The sequence below is a fragment of the Miniopterus natalensis genome, chromosome 13 (genome assembly GCF_054644295.1).
Source record: "Miniopterus natalensis isolate mMinNat1 chromosome 13, mMinNat1.hap1, whole genome shotgun sequence".
NCBI lineage: Eukaryota > Metazoa > Chordata > Mammalia > Chiroptera > Miniopteridae > Miniopterus > Miniopterus natalensis.
Window position 1 is genome coordinate 30,079,733 of NC_142093.1, and position 12,617 is coordinate 30,092,349.

At 35.9% G+C, this 12,617-nt stretch overlaps 1 pseudogene; it reads right to left on the minus strand.

Annotated features, from left to right (window-relative positions):
- Window positions 1–1,182: 1,182 nt before the first annotated feature.
- On the minus strand, window positions 1,183–2,486 carry LOC148091638 (proteasome maturation protein pseudogene; annotated as a pseudogene).
- Between the last annotated feature and the right edge of the window lie 10,131 nt (window positions 2,487–12,617).

Here is a 12,617-nt window from a genome sequence, read left to right on the forward strand (position 1 = left end):
GACGGAAGAAAGAGACAAGCAGCTCCAGATGGGCAGGTGGCAGCTGGAATAAGCAAGGGGATTTACATGCAAGGCTTGCCTTGGGCAGCTGTGAGGGGGATGATCTCCCGACCCACCCACCAGAAGTTCAAAAGTTCGTGTACAGAGGCACTGACGGGGTTCACTCATGTGTACCGTCCATATGGCCTCAACACATTGCTCTCTCAAGGCTGCATCCTTGGAACTGGCTCCCACTGGGGGAACGGTGGGTAGAGAATACATACCAAGGACATCACATGACATCCTCCAACAAAGAGACAGAACATGTTAGAGGACACGTTAGTGATATAATTGGCAAAAGCTAAAATGTAGGAAACTGCTGAACAAAGGATCTTGTTTCTGATTCAACAAATAGTTGAAAATGATTAAGAGAGAGATGAAGAGAAACTATATATAATAAAAGAGAATTAAGACACTTGTCAATGAATATAATGTTTTGAACTTATTTGGTTCCTTTTCTTAAAAAAAAAACCTGTAAAAATACTGGTGACATTTGTGGGGGGAAAAAGGAAAAATTTGAACAATAATTGTATATTTTTTGATATTTAAGATTTATTGTTAACTTCTTGGAATAATAGTATCATGGGTATCTTTAGAAAGAGGGCTATTATCTTTCAAAGAAACATACTGAAGTATTTATAGATAAAATAATACCTCATTTTATATGAGAAGTAGTAGTAGGTAGGAGTATATGTAAAACAATATGGGCCAGTTGTTGATAACTGTTGATGATGGGTAATGGTGAAGGATTTTATTATGCTCTCCTTTCTATTTCTATATGTGGGCAAATTTTTCTACAATAAACTCAAAGTAAATATAAAAGCAAAGCAACATGATATAAAGCATATAAGAAAGTTTTTAAGACAAGAAAACCCAATCATGTTCCTTTAGTTGTCATGTCATTTGCTAAGAGTTGTGAAACATTATAAATCAGACACAATGGCACATTTGAGGCGTCATGCTTTTAGAGTATATTTTGTTGGTAGAGATGTTGTTTTCACAGCAGTAGAAATTACATTTTTTTGGCAAAAATTCTCATGTGTCAGAACTTTCAATGGTGTGTCCATCAAATTATAATAAAAAGGCAACTATAAACAAAACATGGTTTCTCTATTTTCATTAACAGCACAACTGTATTTTGCATTATAGTAAAACAAGTTTATATTCCACCATCAAGTGGCCTTCTCCCATTACTTCATTTTGGCAAGGATCATTAAAAACATCATAAAAACCAATTGTCTACTCATTACCCCTCAAACTATCCTTATCAATGAAAGATTTGAACAAATGAAAAGAAAAAAAAGAAGATACTGAACATGCCACATTGCCTTGAATTCCATTTGTAATTTTAGTGGAGCAAATAGACCCTGAATATTTCCTAATGTGTTTTAGTAAATTCATTTTATTTTGGTAGAGCTGTATATTAGTCAGCTAGCACTGCCCTAAGAAAATATCACAAACTGAGGTGGCTTGAACAACAGAAATTTATTTTCCCACATTCTGAAGGCTAGAGTTCAAAATTGAGATAACCGTAGGGTTGGTTCTCCTATGGTCTCTGTCCTGAGCTCACAGACAACAGCCTTCTCCAGGTGCCCTCACAGATTTTTTGTGCATGCAACTCTCTGGTGCCTTTTCCTCTTCTTATAAGGACATTCCTCATTGGATTAGGGCCCCACCCTTATGACCTCATTTAACCTTAATTAGCTCCTTAAAGGTCCTATCTCCAAATATAGACACGCTGGAACTTAGCACTCATATATGAATTTGGGGATACAGTTCAGTACATTACAAGCTGAAATTTTTTTCTAATAATTCAAGAGGATTACTGGGCAAAAGTTAATTTTTCATATAAAAAAATCATTTCAAAGAAGATCATGACTTTAAAAAGGTCTACTTGCTGAAAGTTTACTAACTGGAATATTATCCATTAGGTAGGAACCAAATCCTCCGGGACCCACCTTCAGCCTACTCTGCACACAGCTTCAGCTTGCTGATGCCGGCCAGCTGCTCACTTCTAATTCTGGGGGTTGACACCCCACATCTGCTGGCATATGTTGCTTTAATGTGTGCACAAATTTGTGGTCAAAAATGTTTTTAAAGTTACCAATGGCAAATAAACATATGAAAAGATGCTTCATACCACATGTCATTAGGGAAATGCAAATTAAATAGATACCACTACACACCTATCAGAATGGCAAAAATCCAGAACATTGACAATGCTAAATTCTGATGGGGTTTGAAACAATAGGGATTCTAGAATTCATTTCTGGTAGAAATGCAAAATGGTACAATCACTTTGGAAGACAGTTTGGCAGTTTCTTACAAAACTAAACCTATAATCTTACCATAAGATCCAACAACTGTACTCCTTGGTATTTACTCAAGAGTTGAAAATGTATATCCGCACAAAACACTACACATGGATCTGTAGCAGCTTTATTCATAATTGCCAAAACTTGGAAGTAACCAAGATGTACTTCATTAGGTAAATGGATTAATAAACTGTGATATATATAGACAATAGAATATTATTCAGTACTAAAAAAATGAGCTATCAAGCACTGGCCAGTGTTGCTCAGTGGTTAGAGCATCAGCAGCAGACCGAAAAACGTCTTAGGTTTGATTCCCAGTTAAGGACACACATCCGTGAGAGAAACATCTCACATCGATCTTTCTTTCTCTATTTCTCTCTCTCCCTCTCTCTCTCTCTCTCTCCCCCCCCTCTTCCCTCCCTTCCTCTCTCTCTCAAAATCAATGGAAAATATCCTCAGGTGAGGATTAATAACAGAAAAAAAGCTATAAGAGCTATCAAGACATTAAAAGACATGGAAGAAACAAATGCATATTAATAAAAGAAGCCAATCAAAAAATTGACATACCATATGATTCTAACCATATGACATTCAGGAAAAGACAACACTATGGAGACAGTAAAAATGTCAGCGGTTACCAGGGCTTAGTGGGAAGTGAGGGATGAACAGGTAAAGCGCAGAAAGTTTTTAGGACAGTGAAAATACTCTGTATGATACCATAATGATGGACACATGTCATTATAGATATGTCAAAAGCCATAAACTATGCAACACCAAGAGTGAATCCTGATATAAACCATGGCATCGGGTGCCAATATGTCAATGTGGGTTCATCAGTGATAACAAATGTACCACTCTGATGAGGGCTGTTGATACCAAGGGAAGCTATGCATGTGTGAGGACATGGCATATGGGAAATTTCTATACCTTCTGCTCAATTTTGCCATGTCCCTAAAACTAGTCTAAAAGATAAAGTCAGTTTAAAAAATAATAATACAAGAAGAAAAGTTTTTTAAAAGTTTGAATCCCATCTCTTTCATTTACTCTGTGATTTTGAACAAGTTACTTAGTATCTATGTAGTCTGGTTAATCTATCTGTAATATGGAATGATAAAAGTAATTGTCTCTTATGAAAATAAAATAAAAAGATTTCACAAAATACTTTCAAATACTGATTTGTACTAAATTGAATGGGAGGCTTTTGGCTCAGAAGCAATGAAAAGCAAATAATGCAGATAGATTATATATATACGTACACAATCTATAAACATATATATACGTATATAATAAATGTGCTCAATTTAAGAAAAAGTAATCACTATTTTGATTAGGTAAAACATACTTACGGTTCAAATCTCAAACTTAATGAAACCATATAAGGTTAAAAAAAACAAAAAACTCCCCCTACTCCCTTCTTCCAAGTTCTCTCCCTAGAAGTAACCACTGTTATCAATGTCTTATATATGTTTACAGAAATGACCCATATATTTATAAGAATGAGTGAGAGTGCTTGATTCTGGAGGTGTTATCAGTCACACTGAATAATCTGTATTGTACAAGCAATAACCAATCAAAATGGATTTTGGCCTTAGCACTACTGGTCAGGGACCTGGAGTCCTGTGGTTAGACACTTGCCCAAGGTCAATAGATTCAAAATTGGTTGATGTCAGAAGAGGGTGTAGGCCGTCATTACCCAAACTCTGTGCTCAGTATGTGGTGGTTAAAAAGGTTTGCAAAAAGGGAAAACAGTGCTGTGGGGTGAGAAGTAATAAAGGCACATGTTATTTACTTCACAGCTTTTCCTGAACAAATATTTTTGTGTCACAGATGTCATACTTAAGGTCCTATCTATCTATCTATCTATCTATCTATCTATCTATCTATCTATCATCATCTATCATCAATCTATCATCTATCTATTTATCTATCTATCTATCATCTATCTATCTAATTATCTATCTATCTATCATCACCTATATAGATAATCTATTTTTATTAGTAAGAAATTTGGTAACATTTTTTTCACTTAAAAATAAAAGATTTGCCAGAGCAATGTAGTAGTTCCTTTATGTGCCTTTCCCCTTTCAAAACATCATTTCCGATATGTTCATATTCCCAATGTGTAGATAAAGAAACTGATGCTTACAGTGATTAAGGAGCTGCCTAGAACCGTGAGCTAGGATTTATCCCATATCTGTGTGACTGTGATTCCAAAGCCAAAGGTTTTTAATTTGACTAATCAGCTTTATTAATGCTGAGACCCTGAGTAAAGATTTAATTTATTCTTTTACCTAAAATTAATATTTTCTAAGCTCTAAGAATTTTTACTTTGATTTTCTTTCTTCCCCATACACATCTTCCTCCCTTGTGCCCTCCTTAAGCCTCCTAAGAATTGTCATTTTCTAGTATTTCAAGAGGAGACTCTCTGTACAATCACATTTTTCACTTTTTCTAACTTTAGAAATGTGGCAATGATCATTTTTGGACAGTTTTTCCTTGGATTCGATTTAGATCATATACATGACCCATTCAGCCTTCTGGGGCCCTTTCATGAACAGGGTGTTGCCTTTCAGAGGTAAGGCTCTTTAGGTTTGCTGGGTTTCAAGTCCCATATAACGCAGTATTCATTTTCAATTGTGTCATTCAAAGCCATTCTCCTTCTATACCTCCAAGTCAAGAGGGGCATTTCTATGAAAGATCTTCCCAACCTACCACCGTTAATTTCATGCGATTACAGTGGAGAGATAATAAAGAAAAGTAACTAAAGGAAGCACCCTTCGCACAGGCTAAAACAAAATAAAATGTCAAGTTACATTTGTCTCCATCTATTTCTTTCAGCCACTTATTAAACACAGACATTGAAAAAGTCCTAAGAGCTAATAATGTGGTTCCAGAGCTTTCCATCTTTCAAATAACTTATGCTAATGGGAATGTCCATAGGACAGTATGAGGGAGTAGAAAAGAGAGTCGCTGCATGAGCTCCAACCCTCCCTGACTAATGAATAAACCAGCACATCCACTCTCTGATTTCCAGATGCAACTTCCATAAAGTCATCATAATAGAAGATACATGTACAATATTTTATAAATTGTAAAGCACATAAAATGGAGGTTATATTTACTATCTCTGACAAACTATCTCTCTTTTGATAAGAGAGTTTGCCACTGAACCTCATTCCTTGTTCACTGCACTTAAGAATTCATATGAATATTTAAAACCGGTTTCAAATTTGGCACATGAATTGTATGCAGCGCAGGGGAGATGGAAAGGCAGCCCCGTCTTGGATAAAGTCATGTAAGGCCCAGGCACAGGGGCTCTGTGAAGTTTACAGCGTCTTCTCTAGTGCTAGGGGTAGAATGATAAAACTTGAAGAAACTTTTTCAAAACAATGGGGAACAGAGATACAAAGTGCCATGTCTAAGTCAACAAAAATAATTATTGGTGGAACACTCGACAGCCCAGAACCCAAGGCCCTCAGGTAAGCTTTCCCTCCTCCCAGGATAGTTATGTGCTGTCTCCAAAACACTAATGCTGGAGATGGGCGAGGGGGCAAGTGAGCAGTGGGAATGTGTGGGAGCGAGCAGACAACTCTCCCCAGCCTAGCAGTCCATGCCTTCTGAGGCCTGGAAATAGGTGCCCAACAACTTGTGTCTATAAATAAGAATCCACATGGGAGCTGGTCAATTTTTCTTGCTTACATTGTTAACATTTTTTTATATTTTATTTTGTTAATTTCTACTTTCATGGCACATGTGTAAAAGAATACCTTTCAATAAAGCAATTTCAAAAAATCATTTCCAGACCTGAAGATAATGTTCGTTTACTGAGTGCTAAAGTGGACAGTTAATGAATAGGGGTTAAAACAGTTTCATAGGTTCAATAGTTCTTGCCTCTGTTCAAAAAAACAAATGAAAGTTTTTTAAGTCCTAACTGATGTCCTGGAATTAAAAAAAAAAAAAAAAGCAAATATAAAAACCTGTCATCAATTCAAAGAGCCATGATCCATGAACATAGTTTTGACACTGAGATGCAATTTTTTCTTCTTCTATTGGTGTAAAAATATAAAACATTCATCATTTTAAGTTCATCAACTAGGATTTTAGTGTTAGGAACTCAGAGGTGAAAAACCTTTGGTACTAGCATCACATTCACAATCATATCAGGTTCTCTGTTTTCTCACTGAAAGGAGAGGAACCCTAAACTTTTGTCAACAAGTGGAGTCCCCTTTAACACAGAGACCTTTCATTAATTTCTGATGTAAGAATGCGCCCTCCTTTAGGTCATGCCTCATCTCCTATCCTCTGATACATCAGAGGCTCAGTGAATATTATTTTTCCGTCTACAAATGAAGTTAAATAGTTTCCATAACAATTTCTACCACTGTTTTGAGTGTAATGCTTGCTTTGCTGCTGCAAATGTCTCACCCTGAGCCACATTTACACACTCATTTAGTGCTTCTGCAAAATTTCTGAAATTTTCATTCTGGAAAGTATTACTCTAAAGATGACTCACTTCAAGTACCATATGTCTCTGACTAGAACTCTCAGCAATAAAACCTCTAAAAGGGCTGCTTAGCCCAGATCTTAGCTTCTCAAAAAAACAATTCTCTAATTAAAAGAACTAGGTCTTCCTGGAAAATGGCTGATGTCAGAGCCGGGGCACAGAAATGAACAACATGACCCTGGAACATCCTGAGTTGCCAATAAGTAAGAACACATGCAAAAAAAATGAAGGCGTATAAAAAACAGGATCCAACTCAAAGGAGCTGCCAAGTGCTGAAGCTGGCACAAGCTTAGCAACGAAATGAACAATGGCGATGTTGAATTATAAACAATAGAAAAAAACAAATATAGATAAACCCATACCAATATATAAGTGAATGAATAAATAGTTACATAAACTCAGGAGAAGAAGTGGCTCTTCAATTACAGCAAGATTGCAATAAACAAATGTAGGAGGAAAAAACAAAATAGAAATTTATCATTAGACAAATACCACAATACTAGTGTGGCAGGCCAAGAACAATCCATGGATGCTAAAATGAGTGGGTAAGACTTTGTTGAGAAATAGAATATTTGGATAGTCTTAAAGTATCTCCTCACCAGAGAACTGTGAATTATAAAAATAAAAATTATAACTTTAGAGTGAAGAAAACTGATACCACGTTAGCCATGTGATCACAGTTAACATCACCAGCAACAGACATACTGAATCAGAAAAAGGGCAATATAGGAAATCTGGCAAAATTCAAATAAGATCAGTAGATTATTTAATAGTATTGTGTCAAAGTTAATTTTCTCCTGATAGATTTACAGCATTTTTTAAGATGTTAACATTAGGGAAAGCTGGGTAAAGAACATATGGGAATTCTCTTCACCACATTTGCAACTATTCTATTAAGTAATATGAGGAGAATCCTTTAATAGAAGAAACAAAATCTGAAATTGTATTAATACACTCTTGTGCCCTGTTTCTGAAGGCTGTACTAATGTTATTAAACACAGTCTTTGGAAACCAGCCTCTGAATTATCATCCTCATAGTTCTCTCTACAGCTCCGTGAAACAGGCTGCAAGTCCTTCGAGTCCCTCGAGACTCAGGGGACATTCTCACGCTGCCCAGCAGAGCCCTTGCAGCGCATCTCTCTCCCCCCTTGTAGGGATCTACACTAAGTCCAGGGAGTATCTTTGGATGTAAAATGTTCCCCAAAAGAGAGATGCAAACAAAACTATAGTTATGTTTCCACGTCACATTAGCATTGGGTGTCATCTTATCATTTTCCAAACACATTTGGATACGCTTTCCATACATGCAGTTTTCTAAGTAGAATATAGATGAAAACCTTTAAAAATCCAGGGTCATAAATATCTCATAAAATCTGGTATATAAATAAATGACATTCATTTGTTCTTTCTTGCCAGGAATTCCAAAAGAATCCATGTTTAATAATAGTACACTCATATCTCTGCTTTACTTCTTTATCTCTTCCTAACAACCAACTACTTCAAAAAGCCCTGCTGAATCGAGTATTTGACACCCGTGGTGCAGGGCCTGGCTCCTACAGGCATATCTCAGATAGGGGTCTGTGGCAGCATTTTCATTTTCCTTAGGAAAAGTTGTTGATGGTTCCCGATGCACCTACCCTTTTTTTCATTTCATTTTATAAGACATATTTGTATTAAAGCAAACATATATAGATATTCATATAAATTCATTTCTATATTCATGCATGTATCATATATCATAAATATTTTACATATCAAGGCAAATATATGGTCACCTCTTGCTCTAAAGCCCTTTTAAAGGCCCCTCTCTTCTGCTCGGGATAAAATTCAAACTATTTAGAAGCTTTGCAACCTGGCTTTAACCTTTCCCTTTAACCCTACCTACCAGTAAATACCTCCATAAAACCTTTACACTAGCTTTCCCCCTTCATAGCTTATATAATTCCGATTGTCTCTTTATTTTTAACTTTTACAGACATCTTTCTCCCAAAGCCCTCCCTTCTCTCCATGTACTTTCCTTTTGAGAAGTGGGCAGCTCTAAGGCCACCAGCTGCATGCAGACTGTAAGGAATTCCAGGCCTGGGGGTTACCCTCCCCCCCCCCCCCCCAGGGTCAGTGTCCACAGCGGTTAAAGATACAGGCCAGCGCTCACGCCTTGTTCCTGCTCAGACACAGGACACAACCGGCGGGGCCCTATCCGTCCCAGGTTTGTGTATTGAAATCTTGACCGAGCGACGCAGCACAGCAAAACAGAGCATCGGCTGTCCCGATCCATATGCGATCAAGGCATGCCATTCAGGATTAGTATTAATAGTTAGGATATTCAATTTCTAATATAGGTAAGCTTCTGGATATCACTTATAGAGAAGTTCTTATTTCTTTTAATTGTTGATATTCTGTATGCAATTTGAAGTATAAACTTATTTTTATCATTGCTTGCATAAAATTCTGCAGTGATTATGATTTGAAAGCTGCTAATTACAATTATTAACTTTTAAATAGTTATGAAAAATGAATTAACACACCATATAAATGCTGAGAGAATGTGTTAACTGGACAACCTTTGAAAGAATGTTACACATATTTTAGGCCAATAAATATAAAAATTATGTAAAAATTTTATTATAAAATGTATAAAATGCAAGGCAGATTAATAGGCATAGAAAAACATATCAACATTATTTTCTCTGAAGAAGCTCTGATATACTATCATTCAAAAGGTAAAAAATAATTTGAAAGAATTTTATTTTACATTGTTAGTAAATTTGATTTAGGTTGTCAGCCTTTTAAAACAAAATCTTATATGAGAATTGTACATATTTTAAAAATCTTAAATCTACATAACTTATTTTATTATAAATAATATTTAAACGAGGCCAAATAAATAATGTGAACAGTATTAAAAAAACTAGTAATTATTAGAAAAAATAGGATTCCAACAAAAATATCCTTCACTCTACTGAAATTAGGAAAATCGAGCCATCGTTGTCTTACAGCAGAAGTACAGTATAAAATTTTATTCAGAATTCATTCTATGAGTGAATGATACTTGATTTCATACTAAACTTCAACCAAATGTTATTTCTAACTATGAGCCTTTGGTGTTTGATAAACTTATATTTGGTGAATCTCCAAAATGTGCAAACATCTGACTATAAAAAATATAAGAAATAACATTGCAGGGTTAGTCTTTATAGTCCAAAAAATCAAAGCAACCATATTAAATAGCCAATAAAAGAATACTATACAGTCATTAAAAATGAAAGTATTTCCATTAAAATAAAATGTTTCTAATACACTATTAGGTGACAAAATATAGCAATCCAAGAAAAGCTATCATTTTCCTGTAACATCTCACTTATTCACTACAGAACGTTTTTCCCCCAACAGAATGTACTCTGACCCTAAAACTTTCATATCCTAAAAGATGGTTTCATAGAAACTGTTTGCCAGCATGCTGACTGTGTTTTGTCCTTTAGGGAGATATTAGTATACTCCAAACTTATCCAGATGAAGAAAGAATGCATATAAAGAAATTTCACTTTTAGATCATAGGGTGATCAGGGAATTCTATTAGCAAAATAAAATTCTGGGGAAATATTTATTTTAGAAAACTTTCTGTGAGTCTTTATGCATTTGGAAAACAACAAATATGTTGGAATAAATTGATAATATTTTCCCTTGATAAAAGTAATTCTTATAGTCTCAGGAAATGGTGAAAACTTAAAGAAATAAAACTGTCCTTAATTGTTGTTGACAAATGTATTGGGCTTTGCTATGATAATACTATAGAACAAAACCCCTAATACTTCAGTGGTTTATAATACCTGACATTTATTTCACACTCACATGTCTGCTTGTTAGCTGCAGTTCGGTTGATTTTGTCTGAGCTTGGATGGGCTGGATGACTTACTAACTTTGGGTTGGGTTCAGGTCAACTTCAGATGGTGTGGTTCTAGGAGCCAAGCTAAAGGAACAATGGGTACCTAGGCGAGCTCTTTCCACTGTCATGCTTCCAGGGGACTCCACTCAGAAACAGTACAGTGTCACTGCTGTTCACACCCACTGGCCACAGCCAGTCACATGGCTACATTCTAACTTCATGAGCTGGACAAGTGCACATCACTCAAGAAAATGAGGGAGCGAATACTTGATAACAGAAATCTAAGCTGCCATGTGAAGGAGCTACTTCAAATTCTTCAGAAGCAGTTAAATGACAGATTCTACTTCAGTGACTAATATTCAGCAATTCAAAGGAGGAATAACACTATTGAACAATTTGCCTGTTCAAAGACTTACACTTTGTTTGGGTGCAGAAACAGCAACATAGCACAGTCACCTCTTCTGCTAGCCATGATGTCTCAGAAGTTTAAAGTAAAAATGAAGGATCTTTTAGCCTTTGGCACAGCATGGAGGGAACTAGGAAGTATTACGCTAAGTGAAATGAGCCAGTCAGAGAAAGGCAAGTACCATGTGATCTCACTCATATGTGGAATCTAAAGAACAAAATAAACCGATGAACAAAGTGGACGCAGAGACCTAGAAGCATGGAACAGACTGAGGGATCTCAGAGGGAAGGTGAGGGGGAGGGAGTGGGTGGGGAGAGATTAATCAAAGAACTTATATGTTTATAAGCATAACCCATGGACACAGTGGAACAGGGAAGGCCTGGGGATGGGGTGGATGCAGGGTGGAGAGGATCAATGGGGGTAAAAAGGGGACATCTGTAATATTTTCAACAATAAAGAAAAAGAAAGTTAAAAAATAAAAACAAATAAATAAAGTGAAATTTATGACAGCAACGTCAGTGCCAAAATAATGCACAGTGGTCTTCACTAAGAAAGGATTTGGCAAACCTTTCATTGTCAAGATGCAAAATAAACCAAATTGCAAAGGTTTTCTTCTTATTTATCAATCTAAAACTCATTATCATCAAATTCTCTTTTAAAAATAAGAAACTGACACCTATATTTGTTAGTTAAAATTTACTTAATTATATAACTTTTCTGATTTATAAATGCAGTAATTCAATATATTTTTATTTTCCATTATAGAGATCAAAAGTTTGGCCCTTCTTCATGGTCCAAGTGCAATTCCTTTTCTTCTGGCATAAGGACAATGTGCTCTAATATGACTTAAAGTAAAATTATGACTCCAAATAGAGAATGTCTTAATGTTAAAGTTGTTTACTAACTTCTTTACTCATAATTCTTTAAATTACCTTCTCCAAAATAAGTCATTAAATTATTGTTATCTGCTTGGTAGAATGTGAATCCACCTTCTATACCATGCTACTTGATTTCATTAATGGAGATCCATCTCACTGAATGGACTTTAAACTTAACATTCCTTTAATATCCAGCTAAATTCCACTTTCTCCATAAAGCCTTTTCCAGATACATTTATCTACCTCTCTCTGACATCTTTTGGTTCTTATAACACAATCTGTTACTGTTCTCTGATGTTTATGTGTATATATGTTATTCTTTCACGTAGAAAGGCTTTGATTCTATAGTTTTACTTAACAAATTACAAATTACCAGGGGAAAAACACAGTGGCAAGTTTTTATTATTCTTATGGCTCATCTTTGTGGAGTTGCTGACCTCAGCTAGGCACTGACTTACGGGATCTGACACACAGTTGTGCTCTGATAGCACCTGGGCTGAAGACATGGCAAAGGTGACCCCAGTCCAGGGTCTGGAAGCTACGAGCTAGGATCCCACTAGGAGTCCTCAGTCAGGGCACCTGCATGCAGCTT